This window comes from Eriocheir sinensis, chromosome 32 (genome assembly GCF_024679095.1).
Source record: "Eriocheir sinensis breed Jianghai 21 chromosome 32, ASM2467909v1, whole genome shotgun sequence".
NCBI lineage: Eukaryota > Metazoa > Arthropoda > Malacostraca > Decapoda > Varunidae > Eriocheir > Eriocheir sinensis.
Window position 1 is genome coordinate 11,863,433 of NC_066540.1, and position 17,541 is coordinate 11,880,973.

The window sequence follows — 17,541 nt, forward strand, 5'->3', positions numbered from 1 at the left end:
GTGTGCACGCGTATATATGTGCATGTAAGAAGAAATGTATGGATGTATGTATGCGTGCAGTATGCATATGTACATAAAAACATGCTTACGTACATAAATACACACACACACCCTGCCTGGTCAAACTCTTTCGTCTCTGCCTATCAGCATCTATCTTTCCTTCCTGCTGGAAGTACGCCTTCGTACAGCCTGTGCCTAAGAAGGGTGACCGCTCCAACCCCTCAAACCACCGCCCTATAGCTTTACTTTCCTGTCTATCTAAAGCTTTTGAATCAATCATTAACCGGAAGATTCAAAAGCACTTTTCCACTTCTGACTTTCTATCTGATCGCCAGTATGGGTTTCGCAAGGGGCGTTCTCCTGGAGATCTTCTTGTTCTCTTAACTGACTCTTGGTCATCCTCTCTTAGCCATTTCGGTGAAAGTTTCTCAGTTGCGCTAGACATATCGAAAGCTTTCGATAGAGTCTGGCACAAGTCTTTGCTTTCTAAACTGCCCTCTTTCGGATTCTATCCTTTTCTCTGTTTTTTTATCTCCAGCTTCTTTTCCGGCCGTTCTATCTCTGCTGTGGTAGACGGTCACTGTTCTTTCCCTAAACCCATCAACAGTGGTGTTCCACAGGGCTCTGTCCTATCACCCACTCTCTTCCTGTTATTAATCAATGATCTTTTCACTCATACGCTGACGACTCCACTCTGCATTATTCAACTTTTTTCAACAGAAGACCTTCTCAACAAGAATTACAAGACTCCAGACTGGAGGCTGCAGAAAGCTTAACCTCAGACCTTGTTATCATTTCCGATTGGGGTAAAAGGAACCTTGTGTCCTTCAATGCCTCAAAAACTCAATTTCTCCACCTATCAACTCAACACAATCTTCCAAACATCTATCCCCTGTTTTTCGATAACACTCAGCTGTCACCTTCTTCAACACTCAAAATCTTCGGTCTATCCTAAGCTCAAAATTTCAACTGAAAACTTCACATCTCCTCTCTTACTAAATCAACTTCCTCGAGGTTGGGCGTTCTGTATCCTCTCCGCTAGTTCTTCTCCCCCGCACAGATGCTTTCCATATATAGGGGCCTTGTCCGCCCTCGTATGGAGTCTAAGGCTCTTCGTCTCATCTGCTCTCCTCCTCTTACTGATAGTCTTCTACTTCTTAAATTCCTCCACCATGTTGCCTCTCTTTCTATCTTCTATCGATATTTTCATGCTGACTGTTCTTCTGAACTTGCTAACTGCATGCCTCCCCCCCTCCCGCGACCCCGCTGCACACGACTTTCTACTCATGCTCATCCCAATACTGTCCAAACCCCTTATGCAAGAGTTAACCAACATCTCCATTCTTTCATTCCCTTCACTGGTAAACTCTGGAACAGCCTTCCTTCGTCTGTATTTCCTCCTGCCTATGACCTGACCTCTTTCAAGAAGAGTGTATCAAGACACCTCTCCACCAAACATTGACCTCTCTTTTGGCTACTCTTTACTTTTGTCTTTCATGGGAGCGGCGAGTAGAGGGCTTTTTTTTCGCTTTCCTTTTGTTGCCCTTGAGCTATTTTCTTTGATGTAAAAAAAAACATTCATACATTCGTACACGGGGCCTGCCTACACACTTATACGTAGACAGGTGTGTTTATGTTAGAATAATGTATGGATGTATAAATGAATATGATAAGTATATGTATTTCGAAACATTTATACTTACATTTATTCAGACATACATATATTCATACACGGGCACTACCTGCACACATATACGTAGACAGACAGGTGTGATAGTGGGGAGGGGCCGCGTGCTAGACTACCGAAGCTATACCTGCTGGTCGCCGCGTCCTCGTCGTTGCGTGCGGCAGAGAAAGGACACCCGCCCCGCTCAGCCTCCGATCAGACGGCCCGCGGCACGCACCCCGTCACATCACATCCATCAAGACGCCTGATTGGGACCGCGCACACGTCACCACCTCCCCGTGCGGCCCCATCACACACACACACACACACACACACACACACACACACACAAACGTTTTTTTTTTCTTTCTCATCCACTTCCTTTATCATTGCTTCTCTTACACTCTTCTTTCTCCACTTCGTCATCGTCCTTCTCCTTCGCGTCCTCCTCCTCGTCATCTCCCACTCCCTCTTCTTTCTCTTCTTGTCCTTCATCTCCTTCAGCTCCCCCACCCTTTCCTTCTTTCTTATTTTTCTTCTTCCCTTCTTCCACTCCCTCTATCGCTCCCTCTCCTTGACCTCATCCTTGCCCTTATCCATCTCTCTGTTCTCCTCTTTATTCTTCTTTCTTATATTTCTCCCCCTCTCCATCACCCTTCGTTCATTTCCTCAGCCTCTTCCTCCTCTCCCTCTTCCTTGTCTTCCTCCATCCTGTCCTCCTAAATTCCTCTATTCCTCCATCTCTTTTTCCCTCCTTCCTTCACTCTTTCAGCCTCCTCCTCCTCCTTGTTCTCCTCCTCCTTCTATTCCTGCCTCACTCCACCGTCCCTTCCTTCACCCCCTCAGCTTCTTCCTCCTCGCCCTCGTCCTTGTCTTCCTCCGTCTCCTTGTCCTCCTCATTTTTCCACATTCCTCTATTCCTCCATCTCTCCCCCCCACCTTCCTTCACCCCCTCTTCCTCCTCCGTCTCCTTGTCCTCCTCATTATTCCACATTCCTCCTTACATCTCTTCCCCCCCCTTCCTTCACCCCCTCAGCCTCTTCCTCCTCCTCGTCCTCGTCCCTGTCCTCGTCCCCCTCCCACGCATTCATCAGGGGGCAGCGGGTGTCAGGAGTGGGAGCCAAACACCCTCACTACATTACACTGCTCGTCAGACCCTCGGCCCTATCTTGGTCCATCAGGCCGGGCAGGTGTGAGCCAGACCCGCGGCAAACATTTTGATGACAAGATAGAAACTGGCGCAGTGGGATGCTGAGGGAGGCTTGCTGGGTGGAAGGAGAGGAGGAGGAAGGGAGGAAGGGAGGGATGAGAAAAGGGAGGATGGGAGGGAGAGTGGGTACAGAGAGATTTGGAGAAAAGGAGAGGGAGAGAAAGGGAAGTGAAGAAGAGAGGGAAGGGAGAAGAGACAGTAGAAATAGGGAGGGAGAGTACGGGTGCAGGGAGAATTATAGAGATGAAGAGAAAGGGAAGGAAAGGAGGGGGAAAGTTTGGGAGAGGGAGAAGGGGAAGGGAGATGAGACAGTAGGAGTAGGGAAAGAGTGGGTGCAGGGAGAATGAAAGGGAAGGAAAGGGAGAGAAAGAAAAAGAAAAGGAGGGGAGAGGGAGCAGTGAGGGAGGGAAAGAAAAGAGAAAGGAAGGGCAGGAGGGGGAAGGTCTGAGATGGTGAGAGAGGGAAAGGGAAAGGGAAGGGAATGAAGGAGGTCTTGGATAGAGGGAGAGAGAAATGAAAGGGAAGGGAAGGAGGGAAATGACTGGGATAGGGAGAGAGGGAAAGGAAAGGGAAGGATGGAGGAGGTCTGAAATAATGAAAGAGAGAAAGAGAAGGGAAGGGAAAGAGGGGAAAGTGTAGGATACGGAGAAAGGGAGGGGCGATAAGGCAGTAGAAGTAGGGAGAGAGAGAGTGCAGGGAGAATGGAAGGGAGGGAGAGGGAGAGAAGGGGAAGGGAAGGAGGAGGAAAGTCTGAGGGAAAGGGAAGAGACAGGAAGGGAAGGATGGGGAAGGTCTGACATAGGGAGAAAGAAAAGGGAGATAAGGCAGAGGAAATAGGGAGAGAGTGGGTGCAGGAAGAATGAGGGGAAAGAAAAGGGAGAGAAAGAGAATGGAAGGAGGGGAAAGGGGAAAGGGAGGTGAGGCAGAAGAAGTAGAGAGAGAGAGAGACTGGATGCAAGAAGAATGAGAGGTAAGGAAAGGCAGGAAGATGAGTAGGAGGAGGAGGAGGAGGAGTGGGGTATAGGAGGATGGACGAGGAGGGCGGAGGGGGGAAGGCAGGTACTACATATAACCGTGGGATGAGTGATGGGAGATGGAAGGCATGCGTGACTGGACAAAGATGAATTACGATTTGGGATCTCTTGTCTAAGGCCGCCCGTCTACCTGTTTTGTGTCCGATGTCTGTCCGCCTGTCCGTCCGCCGCCAGCAGCACGCGTCTCGGATCAGCCCACGGCGAAGCAGCAGCAACAGACATGCGGGTTGGGTTCTAAGACGGATGGGAGGGAGGCTTGGCGGCGGCGGCGGCGGTGGTGGGGGTGATGAGCAAAAGGGATGGTATGGGTGGAATGGGAGGGAGGGGAGAGGAAGGGAAGGGAAGGAAAGGTGAGGAAAGGAAAGGAAAGGAGAGGAGAGGAGAGGAAAGGAGAGGAAAGTAAAGGAAGAGAATGGAAAGGAGAGAAGAGGAAAGGATTGGAAAGGAAAGGAGAGGAAAGAAAAGGAATGGAATGGAAAGGAGATGAGAGGATAGGAAAGGAAAGGAAAGGAGAGGAGAGGAGAGGAGAGGAAAGGAGAGAAAAGAAAAGGAAACGAAAGATAAAAAGAGAGAACGAGAAGAGATGAATGTGGGATTCTTGAGGGGAACAGAGTGAAAGATAGAGATGGAAAAGAAATGAAGGTAGAAAAGAGAAAGATGCAAGGAAAGATAAGTGGGGAGGAGATAATAATGATGATGGTGGTGGTGGTGGTGGTGGTGATGATAGTGGTGGTGGTGGTGGTGGTGGAGACGAAAGGAAGAAAAAAAGGAAAAGGAGGAGGAGGAGAGGGAGAAGATTTTAGGAGCTGAGTGTGGAGAGTCAGGACGGGACGCTGAGCTGTAATTCCCGCCTCAGAGATTAATAGTCGAGCGTCAGCGGGTAACTGACTGTCGGGGTGACTGACTAACTGGCTGACAGCGTGAATGGGTGAGAGGATGATTAACTGTATGGCTAGAGTACTGTTGGGGAAGGGAATGGATGAGCAGATGCAACGCTAATTGATTGGATGACTTGGTGAAAAAGTGACTGGCTGTTAAACTGGATGACTGTTGAAGAGGCGAATGAATGAAGAGATGCTACACTTGAATGACTGGCGGAAAGGATGGATGGTATACGCTAATCAACTAACTGGCGATATGACTGTATGTGTCTGGGTATCTATGTAATTAGCGAGCTATTTATGGAACTGCATGAACTTGACGAGTAAAAAGTATGATTAAAACTTACATGAACAATTGAAGTTTTGAGTGAATTACTGGTCTGAAATATGGAGAAAGGAAAGGGAGATGAGGTAGAGGAAGTATGGAGAGAGTGGGTGCAGAAAGAATGAGAGGAAGGGAGAGAAAGAGAAAGTGGGTACAGAGAGAATTGGAGAGAAGGAGAGGGAGAGAAAGGGAAGTGAAGGAGAGAGGGAAGGGAGAAGAGACAGTAGAAATAGGGAGGGAGAGTACGGGTGCAGGGAGAATTATAGAGATGAAGAGAAAGGGAAGGAAAGGAGGGGAAGGTTAGGGAGAGTGGGGAGGGAGATGAGACAAAAGTGGGGAGAGTGCGTGAAGGAAGAATGAAAGGGAAGGAGAGGGGGAGAAAGGGAAGGAAAGGAAGCTGAAGGTTTGGAAGGGAAGGTTAGGGAGAGTGGGGAGGGAGATGAGACAAGTGGGGAGAGAGTGCGTGAAGGAAGAATGAGAGAGAAGGAGAGGGGGAGAAAGGGAAGGAAAGGAAGGGGAAGGTTAGGGAGAGTGGGGAGGGAGATGAGACAAGTGGGGAGAGAGTGCGTGAAGGAAGAATGAGAGAGAAGGAGAGAGGGAGAAAGGGAAGGAAAGAAAGGGGAAGGTTAGGGAGAGTGGGGAGGGAGATGAGACAAAAGTGGGAAGAGTGCGTGAAGGAAGGAGAGAGAGAAGGAAAAGGGGAGAAAGTTAATACATATCCATTTATCTACGTCTAACTACTAACTCTAAACACTTAACGAATAATAAATAAACAAATCTACCTCATTAACCTAACCAAGCAACTGGTGACAGGAAGGATCAGACAACCACACAAACCGATTCACCAAATTATCATCTACTTCACGAGAAAAAACACATCTAATTGGTCATAGCTTTAACTTGGTGCGACGGGGATGAGCACTGAGGCCACGCGTAGCTATACCTTATGCCCCATCAGGTTCAAGTTCAGGTGATGGTCGGGAAGCATAGTCTTTGCAACGGCGCTTCCCTATCTTGTTTCTCTATTCAGTCGGTCTAGTTCCTCCGTTTGGTGTTCTCTTGTCATCCACATATCATACACTATTTTCTTAGCTTATTCTATCATACTTTATCCTCTTAGACAAGCAGCTCATGAGGGTGGGAAGAGAGGGAGAGATTGCAAGGCTAACACAGTTCTTATCTTCCCCAGCCAGCACGTGCTCCTCCTAGTCCTCTGGAAGCTTAGAGTTCAATTAAGAAGGATGCGAGGATGAAAGAGGACAGCGGCTAATGAAAACACTGCGACGGAAGAAGGCCATTTGTCGCTCCCTCTTAATGGGCTGGCGGTGTTTTTGTTTATTTTTTATTACCTTTTGATGCGCATCCGGAGTGCTGAGAGAAGATGGAGGAGGTACTGAAACGGGTTGTCATGCTGCAGAGTTGTTAAGTGGGGAGGGGTTTCTCTCTCTCTCTCTCTCTCTCTCTCTCTCTCTCTCTCTCTCTCTCTCTCTCTCTCTCTCTCTCTCTCTCTCTCTCTCTCTCTCTCTCTCTCTCTCTCTCTCTCATCCTTTCTTACATTATAATCATCTTTAAAGTTTCACAGATTTTTTTTTACCTACATCTTAATATCAATCTCTCCTCACCTTTTTGTTGCAGATGGAAATGATGCCTTGATAATGGGTGTATAATTGCGCGCATGTGTATGTTTGTATTTATGTATATATGTGTGTATGTGTGTATGTTTGTATGCATCTGTACATCTTAATACCCGGCTTCCTTTATTTTCCTGGCTCTGAAGAATAGCCATGCACCTCCCTTGTCTTTCTTCACCTGTTCTGTGTCCTTCGTTTGTCACATGGAAGGAGGAACGTTGGGTTGAGGCAAGGCGAGGAGTGTCTTCATAGCAGTCTCTAGTGAAGGAGGAGGAGGAGGAGGAGGAGGAGGAATAAACATGGACATTGGAAGAGTAGGAAACAGAAAAGCGTGTTGGCTTGAGACGAGGCTGCCTGCTTAGGGATTTAATCGTTTCGTCGGGCGCGTCATGAACCTTTGGAACAGATCAAAACACTTGGTTTATGAACGTCCGGGACCTTTCAATTCACTCCTGACCTAAGAAAGTAAAGGTCAATGAGTCTTTTGAGAGTTGACCGTTCTTGCATTATTTTTTTTTCCTGCAGCTTGGTTGTTCCAGTGACGAATGACTCTGATGGGGAAAAAGCTTCTGCTGATATGTATGCTGATATATCAATGGCACAAGAGGAGGAGGAGGAGGAGGAGAAGGAGGAGGAGGAGGAGGAGGAAGTAGAGAGAAGAAGAGGAGGAAGAAGAGGATAGGAAGAAAAACGGAAGAGAAGGGGAAAGAGGAGAAAGATGAGGAAAAGGAGGAAGAGGAGGAAGAAGAGGATAGAAAGAAAAACGGAAGAGAAGGGGAAAGAGGAGAAAGATGAGGAAAAGGAGGAAGAGGAGGGAGAGAGAAGAAGAGGAAGAAAAAGAGGATAGAAAGAAAAACGGAAGAGAAGGGGAAAGAGGAGAAAGAAGAGGAAAAGGGGGAAGAGGCAAACCACAACCAGGTGTCGCCAAAGAAACATCAGTTGCAGGTCCTCGTGCTGTAGGCCGCGTGACAAGGCATGGCAGTGGCGGGGGTGGCAGAGACGGCGGCGGAGGCGATAGTGGCGTTAGGGGGCGGCAGCAGTGGCGGGGGTGGCGGTGCTGGCGGTAGGGGGCGCTGGTGGGGTGGGGTGGGGATGGGGGGCACGTCGGAAGGAAAACACTTGATACGAATCGACAGGAAGAATCGACTGACACATAGCTTTCCCTCGCCGAACAGAAGGGGTGAACCGACCTTCCTTTCTCCCCTTCCGTCTCCTCCCCTCCCCGATGTTATCACCCCCTGCGTGTTTAGGGCGCCGGCGGGAGGTCGAGGGATCAGTCAGTCAGTCAATCAGTCAGCGCGGGGGCGGCGGGGGGTCAGGTCAGGCCGGGGCACAGATTAATGGCCCCACCGGAAGCCCATCATGTAGTTCACTGTTGTTGGTGTTCCGGGGACGCCTCGCCACCGACCACCCGCACCCCTTCACCCCACCTCACACCCCTTTCACCTCCTCACACCCTTTGGCTTCCTTATCTCATCTCCCCCCTTCCCCTCCCTTCCTTTCTCCTTTCTCTCTCTCCCATGGCTCTCCCCTCCCCTGGGCTCTTGTCACCGGGTCCTTCCTTTCCTCAAACCCCTTCCTTCCCTCACACCCCTTCCCTCCCTCACACCCCTTCCCTCCCTCACACCCCTTCCCTACCTCACACCCCTTGGTTTCCTTATCTCATCTCCCCAAAGATCTCCCACCCCCTTCCCCTCCCTCTCTCCTCCTTTCTCCCTCCCTCCCTCCCTCCCCTAGACCCTTATCAGCAAGCATCGTGGGGGCCGGGCAGTGAAAGAGGAGGAGGAAGCTGTCCCCCCGTGAGAACTCCTTCGTGAATATCGAGACCGGAACGTTATGGGCGTGTAGCGACGATAAATCTGTGTTAGGTGTCGCTGCAGGGCCTCATCCCCCCCCCCCCCCCATGGCCTCTCCTCACTAGCCTTGTTGGACTCTCCCTTTCCTCTCCCTGCCCTTTCCTTTCTGTCGCTTGCCATCTTTTCCCTTTGATTTTCTTTTCTGATCTTTTCGTCTCCCCTTCCTTTATACCTTTCACCTTCTCTTCCTGTCTCTTTTCATCCTTTCTTTTTTTTTTGTCCTTTCTATTCCCTTCACTTTCCTTCTCTACTTTTTCTTCCCTTTCCTTACCTTTCATCTTAGATTCACCCCTTCCCTTACCTTCTCTTCCTTTCCTTTCCTTTACTTTCCTGTCCCTTTTCTTTCCTTTCCTTCCCTTCCCTTCCCTTTCTTTTCCTTTCCATTCCTTCCCTTCCCTTCCCTTTTCTTTCCTTCCCTTCCCTTCCCTTTTCTTTCCTTCCCTTCCCTTCCCTTCCCTTCCCTTTCCTTTCCTTTCCATTCCTTCCCTTCCCTTCCCTATTCTTTCCATTCCTTCCCTTCCCTTCCCTTCCCTTTTTTTTCCCTTCCCTTCCTTTCCCTTCCCTTCCCTTCCTTCCTTTTCCTTTATATTACTTCCGTTTCTTTTCCTTCCCTTTCCTCCTCTTCTCTTGCCTTTCCTCTCTTGTCCTCCCTTCCTCGTCCCTCTCCTTCCATTCCCTACCCTTGCTTTCTGTACTCTTCCCTTCTTAACCCTGCCCTTCCCTTCTTTTCCTTCTCTTTCTCTCTTCCCTTGCCTTACATTCCTTCCTCATTCCATCCCTCCCATTCGCACCTATTTACCACCGTTTCTCTCCTTTAATTTTTGGATATATAGCGGAAGTACGAGTATACTAACCCTTCGATGGCAGAGTAGCGTTAGAGGGAGGAGAAACTTTGGTCCATGTTCTTATTCGTATCGGGTCTCCATTACGACTATTTTCTAAGGCTACAGAGAAGACTAACCGGGTGGCTTTCATGGTGCGGAAGTCGGGTAAAACTTTCACTAGGATCACACAAAACGGCCCACAAATACCCCAGACAACTTCGACTAGAGGCTTTTCCAACAGGCGAACGGAGATGCCGATACATTTAAGAACACGGGCTTATATAGTGTACGTTGCAGGTATAGTGTTTTAAAGAAGGGATGCTGCTGGTGAGATGGTGTTGGTGATGATGTGATGCCGATACCTTTAAGAACACGGGCTTATATAGTGTACAGTGCAGGTGGTATAGTGTTTTAAAGAAGGGATGCTGCTGTTGGTGAGATGGTGTTGGTGATGATGTGCGTTGAACCGGTGCCTGTCTGCGTGTTCTTACCTCGAGTCGTGTTTGATTTCAGGGTCTTCTGCTTGAGGCTGTGGCTGGCTCGGTCCTCCCTCCTCTTCCCCGCCCACCGCGTCCTCTGTCCCTGTCGCTGCCACGGAAGACACGGTGAGTTTGTTTCTTTTTGGCCTCGTGTGTGTTTGTGTGCGTCAGGGAGGGAGGAGAAGAAGGAAAGGAAGAGTGGCGTTAACGGAAAGAGAGAGAGAGAGAGAGAGAGAGAGAGAGAGAGAGAGAGAGATTTTAGTATTAACGTGTTGTACAATTGGATTCTATTACGTCAGATCATCAAGTCAGCCTGATTTGCACTGCTGTTTTTATGTTTCTTCTTGTGTCTGTCCGCCTGTCCGTCCGTCTGTTTGTCCGTCTGTCCGTATGTCCGTCCGTCTGTTTGTCCGTCTGTCCGTATGTCCGTCCGTCTGTTTGTCCGTTTGTCCGTTTGTCCGTCCGTCCATCCATCCGCGTCTTTCTCTTTGTCCGTTCTCTTTTATTTTCTCCCGGAATTCAAAAGACTAAAGAGGAACAACAAAGAACACGACAGAAAATTCCTCTTTACGACAGTTCGCACCTCGCAGCGACGTGAAGGAGGCGCTGGCGGGGGAGGAGGAGGAGGAGGAGGAGGAGGAGGAGGAAGAAGGGGAGGGAATCTTGCCCTAGCATCACCCAGCGAGAAGCCCCTAGATGCACCCCCGATAACGCTGTACAAAAAACATTTCCCTAATTTGCATAAATCTCTGGGAGCATTGTCGCCAAATGGGTTCGTGATGGGGTAAGGAGGAGGACGCGATAAGGAGCCGCGATAAGAGAAATGGACTGAGGCGGACGAGCACAGGAGATGACGCCCGCTGATAAAAATCTCTGGAAATTTAGCGCTGCCGTCCACCTTATACCTCATGGAACGTGTTGGCCAGAAAGGGAGAAAGACGAAAGGAAAGAAAAGAGTATTGGTGGTTGCTTATGGGTACAGAGGAAGGAATGATACTGTAAGAGGTCTGGAAGTTCAGCGCTGCAGTCCACCTCACCTCATGGAACGTGTTGGCCAGAAAGGAAGGAAGAAGATGGGAAAAAGGAGTTAAGGCTGTGTGCTTATGGGTATACAGAGTGGGCATGGAAGGAATGATATTGTAAAAGACCTGGAAATTTAGCGCTGCCGTCCACCTCACCTCATGGAACGTGTTGGCCAAAAAGGGAGAAAGAAGGAATAGGGAAAGCAGAAAGTGTTAAGGTTCTTGCATATGGGTCTACAGAGTCCGCTTGTAGGGAATAATGTTGTAGGAGATCTGGAAATTCAGCTTTCGTGGAACTTATGAGATTGAAAGGAGAGGGAGGCAGAGGGAAAGGAGGAAGAGGAAAGTGTTAGTTGTAGGGAGAGGAAGTGGTGAAAGAGAAATGGTATGGTGTGGAAGGAAAAATAGGAGGACAGTGTTAGTTATGGGAAGAGGAAGTTGTTTGGGGAAATACTATGGTAAGGAAGGGAAAAGGAGGGAAAGGAGGTGGATGAAAGCGTTGATTGGGAGGGAAAGGAGGTGGATGAAAGCGTTGATTGGGAGGGAAAGGAGGTGAATGAAAGCGTTGATTGGGAGGGAAAGGAGGTGGATGAAAGCGTTGATTGGGAGGGAAAGGAGGTGGTTGAAAGCGTTGATTGGGAGGGAAAGGAGGTGGATGAAAGCGTTGATTGGGAGGGAAAGGAGGTGGATGAAAGCGTTGATTAGGAGGGAAAGGAGGTGGATGAAAGCGTTGATTGGGAGGGAAAGGAGGTGGATGAAAGCGTTGATTGGGAGGGAAAGGAGATGGATGAAAGCGTTGATTGGGAGGGAAAGGAGGTGGATGAAAGCGTTGATTGGGAGGGAAAGGAGGTGGATGAAAGCATTGATTGGGAGGGAAAGGAGGTGGATGAAAGCATTGATTGGGAGGGAAAGGAGGTGGATGAAAGCGTTGATTGGGAGGGAAAGGAGGTGGATGAAAGCATTGATTGGGAGGGAAAGGAGGTGGATGAAAGCGTTGATTGGGAGGGAAAGGAGGTGGATGAAAGCATTGATTGGGAGGGAAAGGAGGTGGATGAAAGCGTTGATTGGGAGGGAAAGGAGGTGGATGAAAGCGTTGATTGGGAGGGAAAGGAGGTGGATGAAAGCGTTGATTGGGAGGGAAAGGAGGTGAATGAAAGCATTGATTGGGAGGGAAAGGAGGTGGATGAAAGCGTTGATTGGGAGGGAAAGGAGGTGGATGAAAGCGTTGATTGGGAGGGAAAGGAGGTGGATGAAAGCGTTGATTGGGAGGGAAAGGAGGTGGATGAAAGCGTTGATTGGGAGGGAAAGGAGGTGGATGAAAGCGTTGATTGGGAGGGAAAGGAGGTGAATGAAAGCGTTGATTGGGAGGGAAAGGAGGTGGATGAAAGCGTTGATTGGGAGGGAAAGGAGGTGGATGAAAGCGTTGATTGGGAGGGAAAGGAGGTGGATGAAAGCGTTGATTGGGAGGGAAAGGAGGTGGATGAAAGCGTTGATTGGGAGGGAAAGGAGGTGGATGAACGCGTTGATTGGGAGGGAAAGGAGGTGGTTGAAAGCATTGATTGGGAGGGAAAGGAGGTGGATGAAAGCGTTGATTGGGAGGGAAAGGAGGTGGATGAAAGCGTTGATTGGGAGGGAAAGGAGGTGGATGAAAGCGTTGATTCGGAGGGAAGGAGGTGAATGAAAGCGTTGATTGGGAGGGAAAGGAGGTGGTTGAAAGCATTGATTGGGAGGGAAAGGAGGTGGATGAAAGCGTTGATTGGGAGGAAAGGAGGTGGATGAAAGCGTTGATTGGGAGGGAAAGGAGGTGGATGAAAGCGTTGATTGGGAGGGAAAGGAGGTGGATGAAAGCGTTGATTGGGAGGGAAAGGAGGTGGTTGAAAGCATTGATTGGGAGGGAAAGGAGGTGGATGAAAGCGTTGATTGGGAGGGAAAGGAGGTGGATGAAAGCGTTGATTGGGAGGGAAAGGAGGTGGATGAAAGCGTTGATTGGGAGGGAAAGGAGGTGGATGAAAGCGTTGATTGGGAGGGAAAGGAGGTGGATGAACGCGTTGATTGGGAGGAAAGGAGGTGGTTGAAAGCATTGATTGGGAGGGAAAGGAGGTGGATGAAAGCGTTGATTGGGAGGAAAGGAGGTGGATGATAGCGTTGATTGGGAGGGAAAGGAGGTGGATGAACGCGTTGATTGGGAGGGAAAGGAGGTGGATGAACGCGTTGATTGGGAGGGAAAGGAGGTGGATGAAAGCGTTGATTGGGAGGGAAAGGAGGTGGATGAAAGCGTTGATTGGGAGGGAAAGGAGGTGGATGAAAGCGTTGATTGGGAGGGAAAGGAGGTGGATGAACGCGTTGATTGGGAGGGAAAGGAGGTGGATGAAAGCGTTGATTGGGAGGGAAAGGAGGTGGATGAAAGCGTTGATTGGGAGGGAGAGGAGGTGGATGAAAGCGTTGATTGGGAGGGAAAGGAGGTGGATGAAAGCGTTGATTGGGAGGGAAAGGAGGTGGATGAAAGCGTTGATTGGGAGAGGAGGTGGATGAAAGCGTTGATTGGGAGGGAAAGGAGGTGGATGAAAGCGTTGATTGGGAGGGAAAGGAGGTGGATGAAAGCGTTGATTGGGAGGGAAAGGAGGTGGATGAAAGCGTTGATTGGGAGGGAAAGGAGGTGGATGAAAGCGTTGATTGGGAGTGCACGGTGGTGGATGAAAGCGTTGATTGGGTGGGTAAGGTGGTGGTTGAAAGCGTTGATTGGGAGGGTAAGGAGGTGGATGAAAGCGTTGATTGGGAGGGAAAGGAGGTGGATGAAAGCGTTGATTGGGAGGGAAAGGAGGTGGATGAAAGCGTTGATTGGGAGGGAAAGGAGGTGGATGAAAGCGTTGATTGGGAGGGAAAGGAGGTGGATGAAAGCGTTGATTGGGAGGGAGAGGAGGTGGATGAAAGCGTTGATTGGGAGGGAAAGGAGGTGGATGAAAGCGTTGATTGGGATGGAAAGGAGGTGGATGAAAGCGTTGATTGGGAGGGAAGGGAGGTGGATGAAAGCGCTGATTGGGAGGGAAAGGAGATGGATGAAAGCATTGATTGGGAGGGAAAGGAGGTGGATGAAAGCGTTGATTGGGAGGGAAAGGAGGTGGATGAACGCGTTGATTGGAAGGGAAAGGAGGTGGATGAACGCGTTGATTGGGAGGGAAAGGAGGTGGATGAAAGCGTTGATTGTGAGGAGAAGAAATAGTGATTGGGCAATGGTATGGTGAGACCTATTATAAACTACTCGCTGTCGTTCACCTTCCCTCATGAAATTTGTTAGACGAAAAAAACAGAAGAAAGAAGGAAAGAGAGACAAGCGTTAGCATAGCCGGTTATCGTAAGAGTGAGTAGTTATGAGGAAATGGTATAGTAGGTGAGGGTTAGTTAATTAATGATATGGTAGTGCTGTAAGATGAATGGTATGGTGGTGGTGTGGTAAGGGGTGTGGTATGGCAATGTTGTGATTATGTGGTAAGGTGTTGTCGTAGTGTGGTGTAGTGTGTGGTATGGTAGTGGTGTGGGATGATGGGCATTGGATTGGCAGTAGTGTGGTACTTAACCCTGTAGGAAGTGAGGTGAAGTTGGGGACATACGCTAAACCTACGCGTGGCTTCGGTGCTAATCTCCGTTCCATAATGGTATAGCAGGATCTTTAAAAATTTAGTGAGTTGAAATGAGAGATAAAGGATTATTATGGAAAATGTAAAGTGGTGGTAGGAAACATATTATGGTTTTGGGGGAAGTGTCCTTTGTGATGAAAAGCTAAACTCCTTGCTGCAATATATATCTAAGACTGACTTGACTTTCTGGATGTTGTGAGAGCCTGCAGTAGCCTGAAGGACGGGAGAACTGAAGAGGTGGTGGTGGTGGTGGTAGTGGTGTATGGTGTGACGGTGGTGATAATGATGGAGTGGAATGCTGTGACGGTGTGGTATGGTGATTTTGGTGTGTGATTGTGGTGGTGGTGTAGTGGACTCAGCGTTAATAGACTATCGTACTCACCACATTGTATTTTCCAGTATTTTCCAGCTTTTTTTATTATTGTTCTCTTTCATTTGTGCCCCTGAGCTGTCTCCTTTGTTGTTAAAAAAAATAACTTGCAAGAAAACATCAATAATTAACGATTTTTAACATTAACTATGAATGAATATCGTTATCGGTGTGACTGCAGAGGAGGAAGAGGAGGAGCAGAAGGAAAAGAAGAAGGAAAAGAACGAAAAAAAGGAAAGGAAGAAAAGAACAATAAAAAAGAAATCTGCAAATAGAGTAAACAGAGTAGTAATGAGGAGGAGGAGACGGAGAAGAAGAAGGAAAGAGAAAGAGAAAAGGAAAGAAAGAAAATAACGATAGAAAAAGAAATCTTCAAACAGAGAAAGCCGAGTAGTGAGTAAAACAATCTGGCAACGCTGGTAGTGGTGTGGCGTATGTGCTATGGCGTGTGGCTGTAGTAGTGGTGTGTGGCCCAACGAGAGTGTGGAGGGGGAGGGGGAGGATGGGTGGTGTGGCTGGCTGCAAAGGAGTGACGGTGCCTGAACTTAGTGTGTCATGCAAGCCCATCCGCCAGTCCTCATCAGGCTGACACACACACACACACACACACACACACACACACACACACACACACACACACACACACACACACACACACACACACACACACACACACACACACACACACACACACACACGACGCTAACTACATTCATAAAAATACTAAAGAAAAATCCAGCGAGGTCTATCCGCCACAATCTCTCTCATTCTTTGTCATCTTACGGCGTTGCATCCCCCTATCTCTCGCTCCCTTCACCTACCCTCTACCCTCCCTCACCTATCCCTGCCTGCCTCACCTATCCCCCCCCCTCCCCCCATCCCCAGCTTCGTTCTGTGTGGTGTGTTGTGTCCAGGGGAGGCGGGGAAGGGGCGGGGCTGGCGATGAGGAGATAGCCTTGTGGTGGGAGAGAAAAGCGGAAAATAAAAAGCCAAGAGGTAGCCGGAGATTAGAAGTATTAGAGTTAATTAGCGAAAAAAATGTTTAATTAAGGAGTGATGGATGAGACGCTGAGCCACACGGAGATAACGCGGATCAGGTTAATGAAAAAGAAATATACAATGAAGCCACGGAGTATTGATAAAAGGAAGATGGCTGTTTAACTTTAATCAATCATTTTAGTTCTGAGTAAGTGGAGGATTCTATATATCATGACTCCTTTAAACAGTACCTATATAAATCACCAAAATCCAGAGACAATTGTAAATCATGATGAGTAGGTAATAATCAGCTCCGTTTGTAAACATTCCGGGACAAAACATGTAAAAAAAAACAGCGTAATGAGGCGGGAAAGGAATGAGGGAGGGAAAGGAGAGAGCGCGGAGGAGGCGACGTGGCCGTGTACGAACAAATGAGGCACGAGGTGGGCACAAGAATGCTATCTGATCCTCTTTTGTCAATCGCCACGGAGGAGGAGGAGGAGGAGTAGGAGGAGCAGGGAGGAGGAGAAGACGGAGACGGAGATTGAAACGAAGACTGAGAAGGAGAAAATAAAAGAAAATAGAGAAAGAAAATATGTTGAAAGGAGGCGAAGGAGAATGAAAACGAGGACTCAGAGGAAGGACAAGGAGGATATAGTAGTATCGTTCCCAGGCAACCATGAATGTGTGTGTGTGTGTGTGTGTGTGTGTGTGTGTGTGTGTGTGTGTGTCGCGTCGCACTGGTTGTTGCGTCTATTAATCGCTTCTCATTTGTTTTGGTTCCATGCGCAAAAGACATCTTCTCTTAGCCAATCAAAAGAACTCGTCAATTTTAATGTAGTCGTTATTGTTGCCATATGTTTTTGTACGTAAAGAAAATATGCAAAACCACTACCGTCTGACTTAGTCTTCAGGAATAAGCAACAAATATATGGCCACTGACCTTCCTTACGTGTTCAAGACCAGTGTTTTCGTTCTTATATAGTTGTTGCGTTCAGAGTCTTTGCTGTTCCTCCCGTTCAATTAAGTCCTTCGCGTAAAAGACCTGTTTTCTACGTTTTTTATTAACAGTTTTTTTTTGGGGGGGTGGGCAGCTCGGAGTGGCGAGAGGCTGATGGAGTCGAAAAAAAATGGAGAAAAAAGAGGAAAAGTAGTGGTAGGATTAGGAGGAGGAGGAGGAGGAGGAGGAGGAGGAGGAGAACAAAGAGGAAGGAAAAATGTAGAAAAGAAAACGAGGAGTAAAAAGACGCGGGAATGGAATGTTATTTGTTTACAGGTGAGCGATCCAACAAAGTGAGAGAGAGAGAGAGAGAGAGAGAGAGAGAGAGAGAATGTGTGTGTGTGCGTGTGTTTACTACTAGTACTCGATTTCGTCCGCAGACAAAGATGCATCTGAGACAATTGAGAGAGAGAGAGAGAGAGAGAGAGAGAGAGCACACACACACACACACACACACACACACACACACACACACACACACACACACACACACACACACACACACACACACACACACACACAATACAAACACAAACACAATCACACAAACAAATAATCACAAACAAACAAACAAACACATACACCAAAGAAAGCAAATCCGAAACAGAAATAAACGAAAACAGAAATAAA

The 17,541-nt window shown here is 48.3% G+C and overlaps 1 long non-coding RNA gene across 1 annotated transcript in view; it reads left to right on the forward strand.

The window, feature by feature from the left end:
- Positions 1 to 10,059, forward strand: part of LOC127006142 (uncharacterized) — a 101,405-nt gene extending 91,346 nt beyond the window's left edge. Inside the window, exon 3 of the long non-coding RNA XR_007759099.1 lies at positions 9,941 to 10,059. This is a non-coding gene — a long non-coding RNA (uncharacterized LOC127006142). The remainder of the gene's footprint in view (positions 1 to 9,940) is intronic.
- The last annotated feature ends 7,482 nt before the right edge of the window (positions 10,060 to 17,541 follow it).